The sequence below is a fragment of the Gasterosteus aculeatus genome, chromosome 16 (assembly GCF_964276395.1).
Source record: "Gasterosteus aculeatus chromosome 16, fGasAcu3.hap1.1, whole genome shotgun sequence".
NCBI lineage: Eukaryota > Metazoa > Chordata > Actinopteri > Perciformes > Gasterosteidae > Gasterosteus > Gasterosteus aculeatus.
Genome location: NC_135704.1, coordinates 16,291,064 through 16,304,737, shown reverse-complemented (window position 1 = coordinate 16,304,737; position 13,674 = coordinate 16,291,064).

The window sequence follows — 13,674 nt, the reverse complement described above, 5'->3', positions numbered from 1 at the left end:
AAAATCCTACTGCTCACATATAAATCACTACATGGTTTAGGGCCAAAGTATATCACTGATATGCTTCCACTACATAAGCCTTCAAGATCACTAAGATCTTCTGACACCAATCTGTTAGTGATTCCCAGAGTAAATACAAATCATGGGAAAACATCATTTAGTTACTACGCAACAGCTGGAATAAACTTTCTGAAGCTTTAAGAATGGCCCAAACTCTGACCACGTTTAAAACAAGACTGAAAACTTTTATGTTCAGCTTCGCCTTCTGCTAAACCTGTGCCTTTAATTAAACAATTTAAATAAGATTTTAATTTATAATTTTATTTGCTGTTTTTAATTGTCTTTTAATTCCTGCATTTTATTTCACTTTATTGTATGAAATGTTATGATGTGAAGCACTTTGAGTCTGCCTTGTGTATGAATAGCGCTATACAAATAAAATTGCCTTGCCTTGATATTTCGGATGGGATCTACCTAGGTAACAACCATTTACATATTTACCAAATACATTTTCCAATTTGATGAGACTTTATATGGAGTAAAGTTACACATTCATTTCTACACCTAATTCCTGAGAGAGTTTAGTTCATAAAAAATGCTGTAACTGTGTCACAGTTACAATAAGTGAATGAATTGTCTCCACCAGCTGGTTTCCGTCAGAGTTTCCGTCTCTGGAGGAGGACGTCCTACAGGAAGAGACGGCAGTCCTGCACCTCCTGCACCCCCAACACCAGTGCCTACTCCACCCCCTACGAGGAGGTGGCGTTGTACCAGCGCCCCCCGAGGCTCTGCTCTCTCCCTTCTCTCGTCCTACCTCGACGGCCGCACCTACCGGGTAACCTGGAGAGGATCTGTGTCGGAACCTTGTCCTCTTACTACGGGAGTTCCGCAGGGTTCCGTCCAGAGCCAAAGCAGCCTGTTATGATCCGGCTCCAAGGCTACAACAAATACAAGAAACCACGCTACAGGGATTATCAGCCAACAATTGTTATTCTCCAAATTAACCGATTAGACAAACGAAACCGCCATTGCGCTGGGGAACAGGAGGAAGCCAGAAGTCGCGCCCAAACACTCAGAAAGGGGCAGGTTTTAATGCACTCAAGACAGTGGCCAGCTGCGTCTGATCTGCCTGATGGCCTCAGCTCCACTCCACGAGGAAGTTCACCCTGTAACACAGACAGAGACACACCCACAAATACCCTGGCAGTGGCCCTGGGGCCGTCACACCCCCGCCCATAAAGACAGGGTCCCCACCGGAACCCTGACCAACAACCACTAAAAAGTTATAACATTTAAACTTTTTTTTTATTATTGTAACGGTCTTAAATTATTCCTTAAAGTTCTATTTACACCTAACTGTCACTAGACCCAATACAAAGTCCCCTGAACAGTACTTGCTCCTTTCGCCTTCATCCTGTAGCCTCACACTCATCTCTGCAACTGGTACCTGGAAGCGATTTAAGAGTGAGATAGAGACACCACAATGAAGAACTAGAGAACAATCACTGACATGGGGCTCTGGACAAAGCATCTGCAACAATGTTATCTCTGCCCTTCACATGATGTATATCCAAGTTGTATGACTGGAGAAATAAAGACCACCTAACAAGTCTTTGATTTGGGCAGTGTAGTGAGTTCAAAAATGTCAATGGATTGTGATCTGTATAAATAATCACCGGACCTGAACCCAAATCAGAGCCAATGCTTCCTTTTCAATTACAGAATAATTCAACTGATGTTTGTTTTGTTTTGTTTTTTCGAATTTATTTTCAATACCAAACTCATCTTGTTGTAACAGCACCCCACCCGCCCCTACATGACTGGCATCCACCTGAAGTTTAAACGGTTTGTCCATGGAAGGAGCTGCCAAAACAGGAGCATTGCACAGCATTTCCTTCACCTTTTCAAAAGCTGTTTGGCAGCTAGGAGACCAGATATATTTTACCTTACCCTTCAAAAGATATGTCAGTGGTGCTACCACAGTCGAAAAATTTCTACAGAAACCCCTGTAGTAACCCACCTAACCCAGAAATCTCATAAGATCTTTTTTTGTAGCTGGAGGTGGATAATACTCAACTGCCTGTACTTTCGCATGCAGGAGACGCACTGTACCCTGCCCAACCTGCCGTCCCAGGTACGTCACTGTCGCTCGAGCAAACTCACACTTTGCCAAATTTATTGTGAGGTGTGCCTCAGCCAAACGTTTAAACAGTGCTTTCATGCGCTGCAAATGAGAAGACCAAGTGTCAAAGTGCTTCACATCATAACATTTCATACAATAAAGTGAAAATAAAATGCAGGAATTAAGACAATTAAAAACAGCAAATAAAATTATAAATTAAAAGAGGGGGTCAAGAGGGCAGGTGGTCGGACGGGCAGATGTTACTAGGGTAAGAATTTGGTTAGGAGAGAGGGCGGTGAAAGAGGAAAGTGAGGGCGAAAAAGGTGAGGTCGGTGGGACGCGAGAAGTAGGAAGTGGGTTTGAGAAGGAGGAGCGTATGTCAGCTAAAGTCTCCCGGAAGAAGGGTGGGGGGGGGGGGGGGGGGGGGGGTAGGGTTGGTTCGAGGAGATTGGAGATCAAGTTTTTTATATATATATATATATATATATATATATATATATATATATATATAATGCATCCCAGGTACAGACATTTGTATGTGTATGAGGTTTACTAATGATAATGATCAAGCTCACACATATTAACTTTACAGTACAGCAGGGGTCAATTCAGGTCAGTTTTAATAAATTAGTGTCCCCTCGACAGATAAAGAAATATAAACACGCTGTAACACCTGCACAGTACGGCCCCTTGACTCATGATTCATGACAGTGACTTACTGTAATACTCACATTTTTAATATAGTCACAAACCTACTAAATCAAACCTAAGTCACACAAACAGATGCTAAACTATTGGACCAACTGTTTTAATGAAAGAAAAGCGGAGACGTTGAGCGAACATCGCTCTCACTCACCGTTATTATTGTAAGTCACTGAGGACAGACGGAAACGAAACGTTGTCAAAGGCTTCTTTGTTGCTTTAAAGTCACGTTCACAATGTACACGCTGTGCTTTCAAAGGTAGTTCTTCTGTGTCGTATGTTTAAACACCTGTTTAACAATGTGGCGAATGCATCTATTAATGCTAATATTACCCTTTTGTGCAAAACTTAATAAACTACTCTATAACTTTTAAACATATCTTCTAATATTAATAATGTTATAGGGGAATAAACCGTAGCCAGCCCAGATACTACTGCTACACAAGCTCAAATGAGATGAGAGAGGGATGATACACAATACATTTCAGATACAGCATCAAACAACTTGTTTCATGAGAGAATACAGAGTTTAGTTGCCTGATATTAGATAAAGCTGCATCGATTCATTCATTTCAATATTTAACCCTTAGTCACTTTGCCTTGTGATGCTAATGCTAATTTATTTTATCCTTATCCTTTTTTACTTGTTTTATTTGTTTAAAAGTTTGAATATCGGTTCAGTATGTTGTATGGAGGGAGTTGAATCAGGATTTCATTTTCATATTAATTACATGAAGGCTGAATGCATATTAAAAAAAATCTTACGGCCTGTATTGTATACTAATAAAAGTGTGACCCTTAAAGATTTGTTGGGGGATGATGAAACCAGATTAGGGTCCACATTCAGGGTGCGTGAGGCGTCACCTCTTCAGCATTCCTGGCAGAGGGAATCAGACCAGCGCAGGAAGTGGAGCACGGGAGCTTCCTGGCCTGCCACCAGTGTGCGTCCGACTGGTCGACCACTTCCAGCAGCTCTCCTCGGCTGAACGCCATCCCTGCATCGGGACAGGGGATGGAGGAGTCCTGCAAGGGGAAATAGTCCACCAGTGCTCTCATATATACCTGACACACACACAGAGAGGGAGGTTAACCGAAATCTCCCAGGTTCAAACATCACTTTTCACCATCTTTTCAATCCAGGTGTACATGAGATGTTAGCGGTTCCATCAAAGAGACGCCCTGAAAACTTCTCCCAGGTATTTTCATTTAAATAAAGCCGTGAGGCCAAAAGAGGGGAAATTATTGAATGTCTCATAATGTAAGATGGAATCGGATATCATGTCACACTGCAAAGCTGATAATACTTATGTACTCTTACTCACGTAGGATTTTGAATGCAGAACTTGAAAGATGGTATTTTTACACTAATCTATTTGTACTTTTAGAAAAAGTATTTCCTCCACCATCTGAGCATGTTTGCTGGATGTTTCTCACCGATTTCTGTCTGCTGTTGCTTTGAGCTTTTTCAGGAATACTTTGAACAGGATCGTTCCCTGGGAATTTATCTGCAAATACAGCAAAAACTGATAAATAACTGATTGTTTTGATAATCAGACGGTGAGCACAAGTAGGAGCACTTTCCGTCCAGAAACCACTCAGGAGCCATTTGCAGCCATCGTGCACGGATAGTTTTTGCATCATTACTACAAATGAAAATGAAAAAATCTACCGATTGGGCTACCACTTTTGGGCTTTATAATGTTCAATATTGTGTAAGAATACGCGTTCAAGATTTGGAGCCTGGTCGGGGTTATCAAAAATTCAGCCGAATAACTTCTCTCGTTCTGGAAAATTTATTTGTCAGATCACAGGTCAAGTATCAGCGCTGCGTTTGCAAAGGCAGGAGCAGTTCAGGCAGCACACAGGCCGGAAGAACAACTAACTAACATCAGCAAGAACATCATGTTTTATAACCCGAAAAGACAGAGAAGGAAATATTTCTATTGGCCCTAAACTGGCGTAGAGGAGGACCTTCCACCTCCCGCATCTAAGATCCGGTCACATCCAATGTCCAGACTCCTGACTTAACGTAAACATCGTAAACAGAGTGTGTATGTTGAATAGTGTTGGTGTGTCTCTAACCCCCCTTGGCTGGTAAATCGTCTAGTTGACCCGCAGACCTTACATTCCTCAGCCAGGACAGAAACTGACTCCCCATCCTGTCGGACTCGTGTCTGCCTGCTTGGCAGATCCTGCTTACCCCCTTACTTAACTCTTAAATCAAGACAAGACAGCAAACCCCCAACTAAGCCCATGAAAATAACTTTTGATTATCAATTGTTATATTTATTTTTCCCTCAGATTTCCTACCAGTATCTGGATGATCTGTTCTGGCTCCAGACCCACCACAGGGTTTCCATTTACTTCCACTAACAGATCACCAGGATGGAGGAGTCCTGGGAAACGTGCAAATTAGGCCATGATTTTGCACATTCTGGTCTTATTCTATCTGCGTTATTGCGCGTTATATTTAATACATATTTAGCATGTTTAGATGTAGATCTCCCCCGTGTCCTCGTCCCTCCTTATCGTCGCCCCTGACATACAGACAATAGTTCCAAATTTAACAACCTCTAACGGCTACAGAAGCAGCAATGAACAAGTCTTAGTGCAGCTCTGTACAAACAGAGAGGAGTGTAATTTGTGAAGGATACAAAGGATGGATGGAGGATGGGATGAAGGCAACATAGTATAGTATTAGTAAGGTATCTGAACACTTGCTCAAACACTGGCAAAGTTAAACTAGGGTAGCTCTCGAGACTGTTCCGTGGCTGAGCCTCACCTGTCCATTACTACCAGTCCGACCTTCCCTGTGGGTCGCGCCAAAGGTCACCACCGTTCTTTTGGAGCCTCCGTTCGTTCGTTGGCGTCTCTTCGATGTTGCGAAGCCATCCGGTTTGGAACTGACCGCCGAAGACAAAGACGAAGAAGAGCAAGAAGAAGACGAGGACGGGAGGTGCGTTTGGTAAGGCGTGGGAAGTTTGCGGACGTCTTTCGGAGACATCGAGGAGACCCTTGGAGAAGGTGGGGGAGGAGTCCCCCGTTTGGGCGTTCGCGGAGGCCTCACCTCTGTGTGTTTGTTTGAGGGAGCTTGTCCACCACCTCGGCCAGCAGGTTCAGCGCCTGGGCGTTCTCTCCCACGCCGTCGGTGATCATCTCTGCCGCAGCCACCATCTCTTGGCCAAGATGGCGGACGTCTCGAGCTCCGTGCTTGGCGCAGGCGGCCACCGTCTGGACGGCGGACCTGAGTTCCTTCATGCTGCGCTGTGCGGTGAGCTCTGGATGCTCCTGCCTGTTCCGTGCCGGTTGGGATTGTTGGTGGGTCGTTGATGGATGACTCGGAGGAGATCCTTGGAGAATGTTATGAGATGGAGTTTGAAACCCCTGTCCCATGCCAGCGGTTGGTGGAGCGGAGCGACGGGAGGCAGGACTGGAGGGTGCTGTGTGCGCTATGAGTCTTTTTGTAAAAGACGGGGGAATTGGGAAAGCTCAGACTGTGAACCTGGACTGGAGGAGGAGGGTAGGCGTAGTCATCACTGCTCCCTCCAGTAGAGACACCTTCTCCCTGGTTGTGATTAGATTTCTCTAAAAATGGACCTCCATGTTGGCAGGTGGAAGATGACAAGAAAAAAAGCGGCAACAGAAATATACGTTATTGAAAGAGAATAGCAGCGCAGGAGCAGGTAAAAAAGGAGCCGAAAGAGGGTCAGAAGAAAAAGGTGGATGGTGATCAGATGACGATTGATGATCATAAGCATGTTTGTAAGTTGAAAGATGCTCAATGAATGATGAACTTGTCACCTTTCAACCTTTTCTGAATGAACCAAAGATGGTCTTTGCAAATGCAGAAACAGATGAAGGATAATGTGTGGTATTAACATTCAGCCTGTATTCATCAAGCATCATCAGATGTATTCAGTCGTTATTTGGTGATATTACTGTGATTCCTGATAAATACGCCGTCTGCTATATTCACAATATGGCGATTGGTCGTCTTAAAAGACAGATCCAAAAAAGAATGGATGCTTGATGATTGCATTGATTGACAGGTCTCCTCCTCTTACCAGTGCAGGAGGTTTGGCTAAAGACAGAAGGAGCTGATTGGTGGAGACCTTTCTTCCAAAGCTCTGTGGTTTGTGGACGCAAACAGCAGCTTCCCGTCGACTCGTAGCGGGGGAGAAAAGGACGGAACTTTCCACCCCTGGAGAAGGGCCTGGCTTCGCTTTCAGTCGCCCTAAACTCCTCTCCCGACCAAGCCCCCCTTCCGGGGACGAGGCGGTCCAATGTGAGGCGATGGAGGCTGCTCCAACCGCCGCGAATCCCTCGTACTACGTCTCCTACACTTCCTCTGTTCTTTGTGAACAGAAGACAATGAAAGACCCCTTCTCACAACTTGAAATCGTATTAATTATCTGTGAGGCAGTTTCAAATCCACACCTCTACTTAAATCCGTCCTTATGGTCTTAGTGTGGTTCCCACAAACCATGGCAGTAATATTCAACTTGGTACAACGAACCCTCTATATGTGTTCACATAATAATAGTACATTTGTACTTGAGAAAGAGTTTTGATGCAGGACTTTGTACTTGTTACATTTACTACTTTTAGTTAAGTAAAACATCTTGGAATGTCTGACCAGTGGCTGGTTGTTTTTCACCAGACAAAAGATCCTCATGGCCTCCTCACCCTCGGGCATCTTATCAGGCAGAGGCGCTAGAAACGGTCCATAGTCTGACTGGGCTACACTGTCGTGAGATGATAGGAGGGCCTGAGAGGAAGGTGTGTTTTAGAACCGAGCACCGAGTACAAGTTCTGCAGGAGCTCATGCGTGGGCGATACACACCTGGATGTGTGGTGAACCCCTTCAGGAAGGAACAAAGCGGATTTGTCTAATGGAGACTCTTTGTATTGTATTGTGTGCAACAAGCCCGTGGTGGTCTTTCCCTGGTCAGAAGCAGCCACCACTCTTTGCTGTGGGCCGGTGAGGAAGGCCAGCTGTGTGGCTAGGCTGGAATTGGACAGTCTGGAGTCAGTGACGAAGAGGAGGGCAAAGAACAAGGCCAACGGCGCCCTGAAGTTAACCCCTCTCCCCCTCTCAGAGACGAGCTGTGGCAGACGGGCCCGGATCAACCCAACCAGATGTGAAACCAAGGCAGGGCCCACCGCCATCAGACCCAACGGTAGCAGCGGTCAAGGTAAACAAACAAAATTGAAATGTTTATGTATTTCTTTTTGACTTTATAGTGAGAGCGTGGAGAGCAACTACGACGCGAATGGCAGCAGCGTCTCTGTGTTTTAAAGTCTCTCAATCAGCTCCATGACCTGTTTGACATCTGCTAACTGTGTCGAAACGATAGAAAGAAAACTAAAAGCAAGAATCTCTCAATCTCAGTTGAATAATGTATTTGTAGAAAATCAATAAAAACGGGAGAGGAATAAAAACTCATACAAACATAAAACCACGTTAGGTTGATAATCAATGAGTGCGAACGTCAGGGATAAAATGGGATGGGTGGCTTCATTGAAGGTAAGAAGCTAAAATAAAAATCTAAAACATTTGTGGAAAATTTGTGTAATTTTGTGTAATAAATTTGTATTTGTGTTTTGGTTTAGGCACTAACACAACTTTGTTAGCTGATACCAAAAGTTAATACTGAAAACACTGACCTCATCATCCTGTTGTTTCAGAAAACTTAGTTTCCCCAGAGGCCTTCATACTGGGACTACTGGGTCATAATTAGCTGTTTAGGGACTGGCTGCAGTCAGGCCACTCCCATGGGGGATGGCCCACTAATGACCCTCATTACAGTGTCCTTACATCAGCCGTGTGTTTGGGATATTGCATCATACTAATTGGACTAACACACACACACAGTACACAGATGCAACTATTACCAATACAAGAGTTTTGAATCACACCAATGTTTTTCTTCTTTCCTTCAGTAACGGCAATGTTTAGAGAGATAAAAAAGTAGGATTTAGACACAAAAATGTATTATTTTGCTTTTAAAAAAGGTTGGTTTGGCACCAATAGATTTTATTGTCCCGAAGGAAATTCGTCTTGGAAACATTCAGGCCCTCATAGTACGTACATTTGCGAACGTAGCGTTTTCAGCTCCATGGTCAATGCGCGCTGTGACACTTCAGTTTACGCTGCAGCATACAACTGATGCTATGACTGTTTGAAATGATACTGATGCTGATGGTTGTAATGTAGCGAGGAGTTTAACAACTGCTGGAATGGAATGTGAACGCTGGGTCGGAGATGCAAAACACAATGAGGCGCACTTTACGCATCCCCTCCCATCTCTTTATAGGAAACTCCCACTTTCCCCATTTTTGTAGATACCTCGCCGTGGCGCACACGTTGCAAAACATACAGGCCTGAAGTGGGCACAAAAGCATTGAGGCCCACAGTGTCTACTGTTACAAAAAACTTTCCTGCACATAAATAAGCATATACACCATCTGGACCTGTGGCCTCATTAACATTGATTTGCTTAAAAACCTGGTTGATGGATTCAAGATGAAAATACTCATACTATAAACTCTTGAGGGGAAACGGTGGTGTGAAAACATAAATTTGAAAAAAAAAAGTTCAAAGAGTGTTTGTTGTGGGTTATTCATTGTTGTTATAAGGTTATAACCACGACTCAATCGCTACACACCCTGGGATGACGTGTAAAAATAAATTCTGCCACCTTCCGAAGAGCAACGTGAGTTGTTACGGTTTAACACCATTTATACTGTAAGGAAAATCTTATACCAGTGTAGCGGTTTAAATGGTATACCTACTTTGTATTTACAGTATTTTACTATTTGTTGGGCTGAACTGAAAGATTACCAACACAAGGTGGTCGGGAACGTGTTCTGTCTCCTGAACAGGAAACTGAAATCATAAACATGGTCCTAGAAAACAACGCCATAACATTACAGCAAATACAAAGAAAAATAATAGAATGGGTAATATTGATATGTGATCCAAGATGGCGCCGTTGATGGCCGCCTCGGTGCTTCGGTGCGCTTCGTTTTTTTTTTTTTTTTGTTGTTAATTACGTTTGCTGCTGCGATTCCCGGAGCTCTTTCACCAGAGATGAGCTCTTGAACATCCGTGGAACAACTCCAGCGGAGTTACTTCCAACTTTCCTGCTTTCTTCCGTGGAATTACTGGACATTCTAGTCAAAGGTGCGCTCACCTTTCGTTACGCGGTGAGACGCCGTAGGAGAGGAAAACGGGCCGGCTCGCTGGTGAGACTCCGCAGGCGTGGTTCTCGCACTCCGCTGCCAGGCATCTTTCTCTCCAACGTGCGCTCACTGTGCAACAAACTGGACGAAATTCAGCTGCTGATGAGGAGAGACAGAGACTTCTCTACATCCTCCGTTTTGTGCTTCACGGAGACGTGGCTCTGCGGATCGATACCGGACTCCGCGCTCCAGCTGGCGGGCTTCCAGCTGGAGCGCTAGAGCTCCGAGCGGACCGCGACACGGAGCTCTCCGGCAAGACAAAGGGGGAGGAATCTGCTTCTACTTCAACAACAACAACTGGTGCAACGACGTAACGGTGATCCTACAACACTGTTCTCCTGATCTGGAAACTTTTTTCATCAACTGCAAACCCTTTTATTCCCCCCGTGAGTTCGCTTTATTCATCCTGGTCGGTGTTTACATGCCGCCGGCGGGCAACGTGCACGAGGCACAGCGGACACTCGCCGACCAGATACGGCGTGTGGAGCGGACCAACCCGGACTCTTTAGTTATTGTCCTCGGGGACTTTAACAAAGGAAATCTCAGCCATGAACTTCCTAAATACAGACAGTTTATTAAATGCCCCACCAGAGAGGAGAACACGCTGGATCACTGTTACACCACAGTAAGCAGGGCTTATCACGCCGTCCCTCGTGCTGTCTTGGGACACTCTGACCACGTCATGGTCCATCTGATTCCTGCATACAGGCAGAAACTAAAGCTCTGCAAACCTGTGGTGAGGGAATTCAAGAAGTGGACCAGTGAGGCGCTGGAGGATCTTCGGGCGTGCTTTGACTGCACAGACTGGGATGTTTTCAGGACTGCTACTGACAGTCTGGATGAGTTCACAGTGGCTGTAACTTCCTACATCGGCTTCTGTGAGGACAGCTGTGTACCATCATGCACCAGGGTGAGTTACAACAACGACAAATCCTGGTTCACAGCGGAACTCCGAACACTACGCCTGCAGAAGAATCAGGCATTCAGGAGTGGGGACAAAGACTTGTACACAGAGGCAAAATACAAGTTTAGCAAGGCGGTGAGAGATGCTAAACGACTGTACTCTGAGAAACTCCAACAACAGTTCTCAGCAAGTGACTCTGCTTCGGTCTGGAGAGGCCTCAAACACCTCACCAACTACAAGCCCAAAACCCCCCACTCCATGAATGACCTCCGCCTGGCAGACGAGCTCAATGAGTTCTACTGCAGATTTGAAAGACAATGTCCTGATCCCATCCCCCACAGCTCCACCAACCTGCTGCAGTCCCCCTCCCCTCCCTCCCCCAGCCCATCAGGTGCTCACGCCTCTTCATCTATATCACCTTCCCCTCCCCCACCAGCAACGACCCTCTCTATTCTGGAGAGAGACGTTAACCGGCTCTTTAGAAGACTAAATCCCCGTAAGGCAGCCGGTACGGACTCCGTTTCCCCTCACTCCCTGAGGCATTGTGCTGACCAGCTGTCTCCGGTGTTCACTGACATCTTCAACACCTCCCTGGAGACATGCCACGTACCAGCCTGCTTCAAGGCCTCCACCATCATCCCTGTCCCCAAGAAGCCCAGGATCACAGGACTCAATGACTACAGGCCCGTCGCCCTGACCTCTGTAGTCATGAAGTCTTTTGAACGGCTAGTCCTGACCCACCTGAAGTCCCTCACCGACCCCCTCCTGGACCCCCTGCAGTTCGCCTACAGAGCCAACAGGTCTGTGGACGATGCTGTCAACATGGCCTTCCACTACATCCTCCAGCATCTGGACTCCCCAGGAACCTACGCCAGGATCCTGTTTGTGGACTTCAGCTCTGCTTTCAACACTATCATCCCGTCTCTGCTGCAGGACAAACTCTCCCAGCTGCAGGTGCCCGACTCCACCTGCAAGTGGATCACAGACTTCCTGTCTGACAGGAAGTAGCACGTGAAGCTGGGGAAACATGTCTCAGCCTCTCAGACCATCACCCCCAAGGCTGCGTTCTTTCCCCTCTGCTCTTCTCCCTGTACACCAACAGCTGCACCTCCAGCCACCAGTCCGTCAAGCTCCTGAAGTTTGCGGATGACACCACCCTCATTGGACTAATCTCTGGTGGGGACGAGTCCGCCTACAGGTGGGAGTCTGACCATCTGGTGTCGTGGTGCAGCCAGAACAACTTGGAGCTCAACGCTCTAAAGACAGTGGAGATGGTTGTGGATTTCCGGCGGAACAGAGCCCCACCCTCTCCCATCACCCTGTGTGACTCCCCCGTCACTATTGTGGATTCCTTCCGTTTCCTGGGCTCCATTATCACCCAGGACCTCAAGTGGCAGCTGAACATCAGCTCCATCACCAAGAAGGCTCAGCAGAGGTTGTTCTTCCTGGGGCAGCTGAAGAAACTCAACCTGCCAAAGACGATGATGGTCCACTTCTACACGGCCATCATCGAGTCCATCCTCTGCTCCTCCATCACCGTCTGGTACGCTGCAGCCACAGCCAAGGACAAGGGCAGGCTTCAGCGGGTCATCCGCTCTGCAGAGAGGGTGATCGGCTGCAATCTGCCGTCCCTGCAGGACTTGTTCGCTTCCAGGTCTCTGAAGCGAGCTAAAAAGATCGCGGCCGACCCCTACCACCCCGGACAAAAACTGTTTGTGCCCCTTCCATCTGGCAGGAGGCTGAGGTCCATCAGGACTACGACCTCCCGCCACACGAACAGTTTCTTCCCGTCGGCAGTCGGGCTCATCAACAGAGCCCGGCCCCCCACTGCCTGACTATAACACTCCACCGGTCACTCCCCCTCATACTGCACATGCCACTTTAACTGCAATTCATCACTTTGTCACTTGTCACTTTGTCTCTTGTCTGTTACTTGTTTGTTAGTGCACTTTATGCTTAATATTTTTCTTTTTAACTTTTTAATATTTAAATTTTTTTAACTTTATTCCCTTGTTTTATACTAACCCATAGCCTTAGCCTTATTCTACTAACACATTGCATTAGCATTTCATCCCACTTTATTTTATTACTTGTGCACTGTTGTCTTGTCTGTCTACTGTCGCGCACTAACCGCCAAGACAAATTCCTTGTATGTTTGACATATTTTGGCTAATAAATGTTTCCTGATTCCTGATCCTGATAGGGTAAGCTTATCAACACTGGGCCGTGTCTTGCGCAGAAATCATCTCAGGATAAAGCAGGTCTACAGGGTGCCATTTTTTTTTTACTGTAACTGTGTACATTCAATTCTTCTGTTGTTTTGTATGTAATGTATGTGCAACTTTGTGTTGGTTAGGAATGGGATGTACACTTGTTACATTGTTTTTTGGGGGAAAAAAATAATATTTGTTACCGTATTTGTGTGTTCTGAGTATAAAAACAATATTCTGAAATATTTTACACTTATGTATGTACTGTTCGTAGGAAGTCTAACACTGATAAAAAAAAGGCCTAAGTTATTATGATGAATGTAGAAGAAGTGTTTTCCAATTCATCATAGTGTTTTACATTGACCACATCAGTGTCATTTTGCAGAAGAATTGAGGGGTTTTGCCCATTGTGTGTGTGTGTGTTTTTTGATTTGTGTGTAGAGTTCTGAGAATAGGAGGCATTCTTTCAGAAAATGTGTGTAAACAATCGA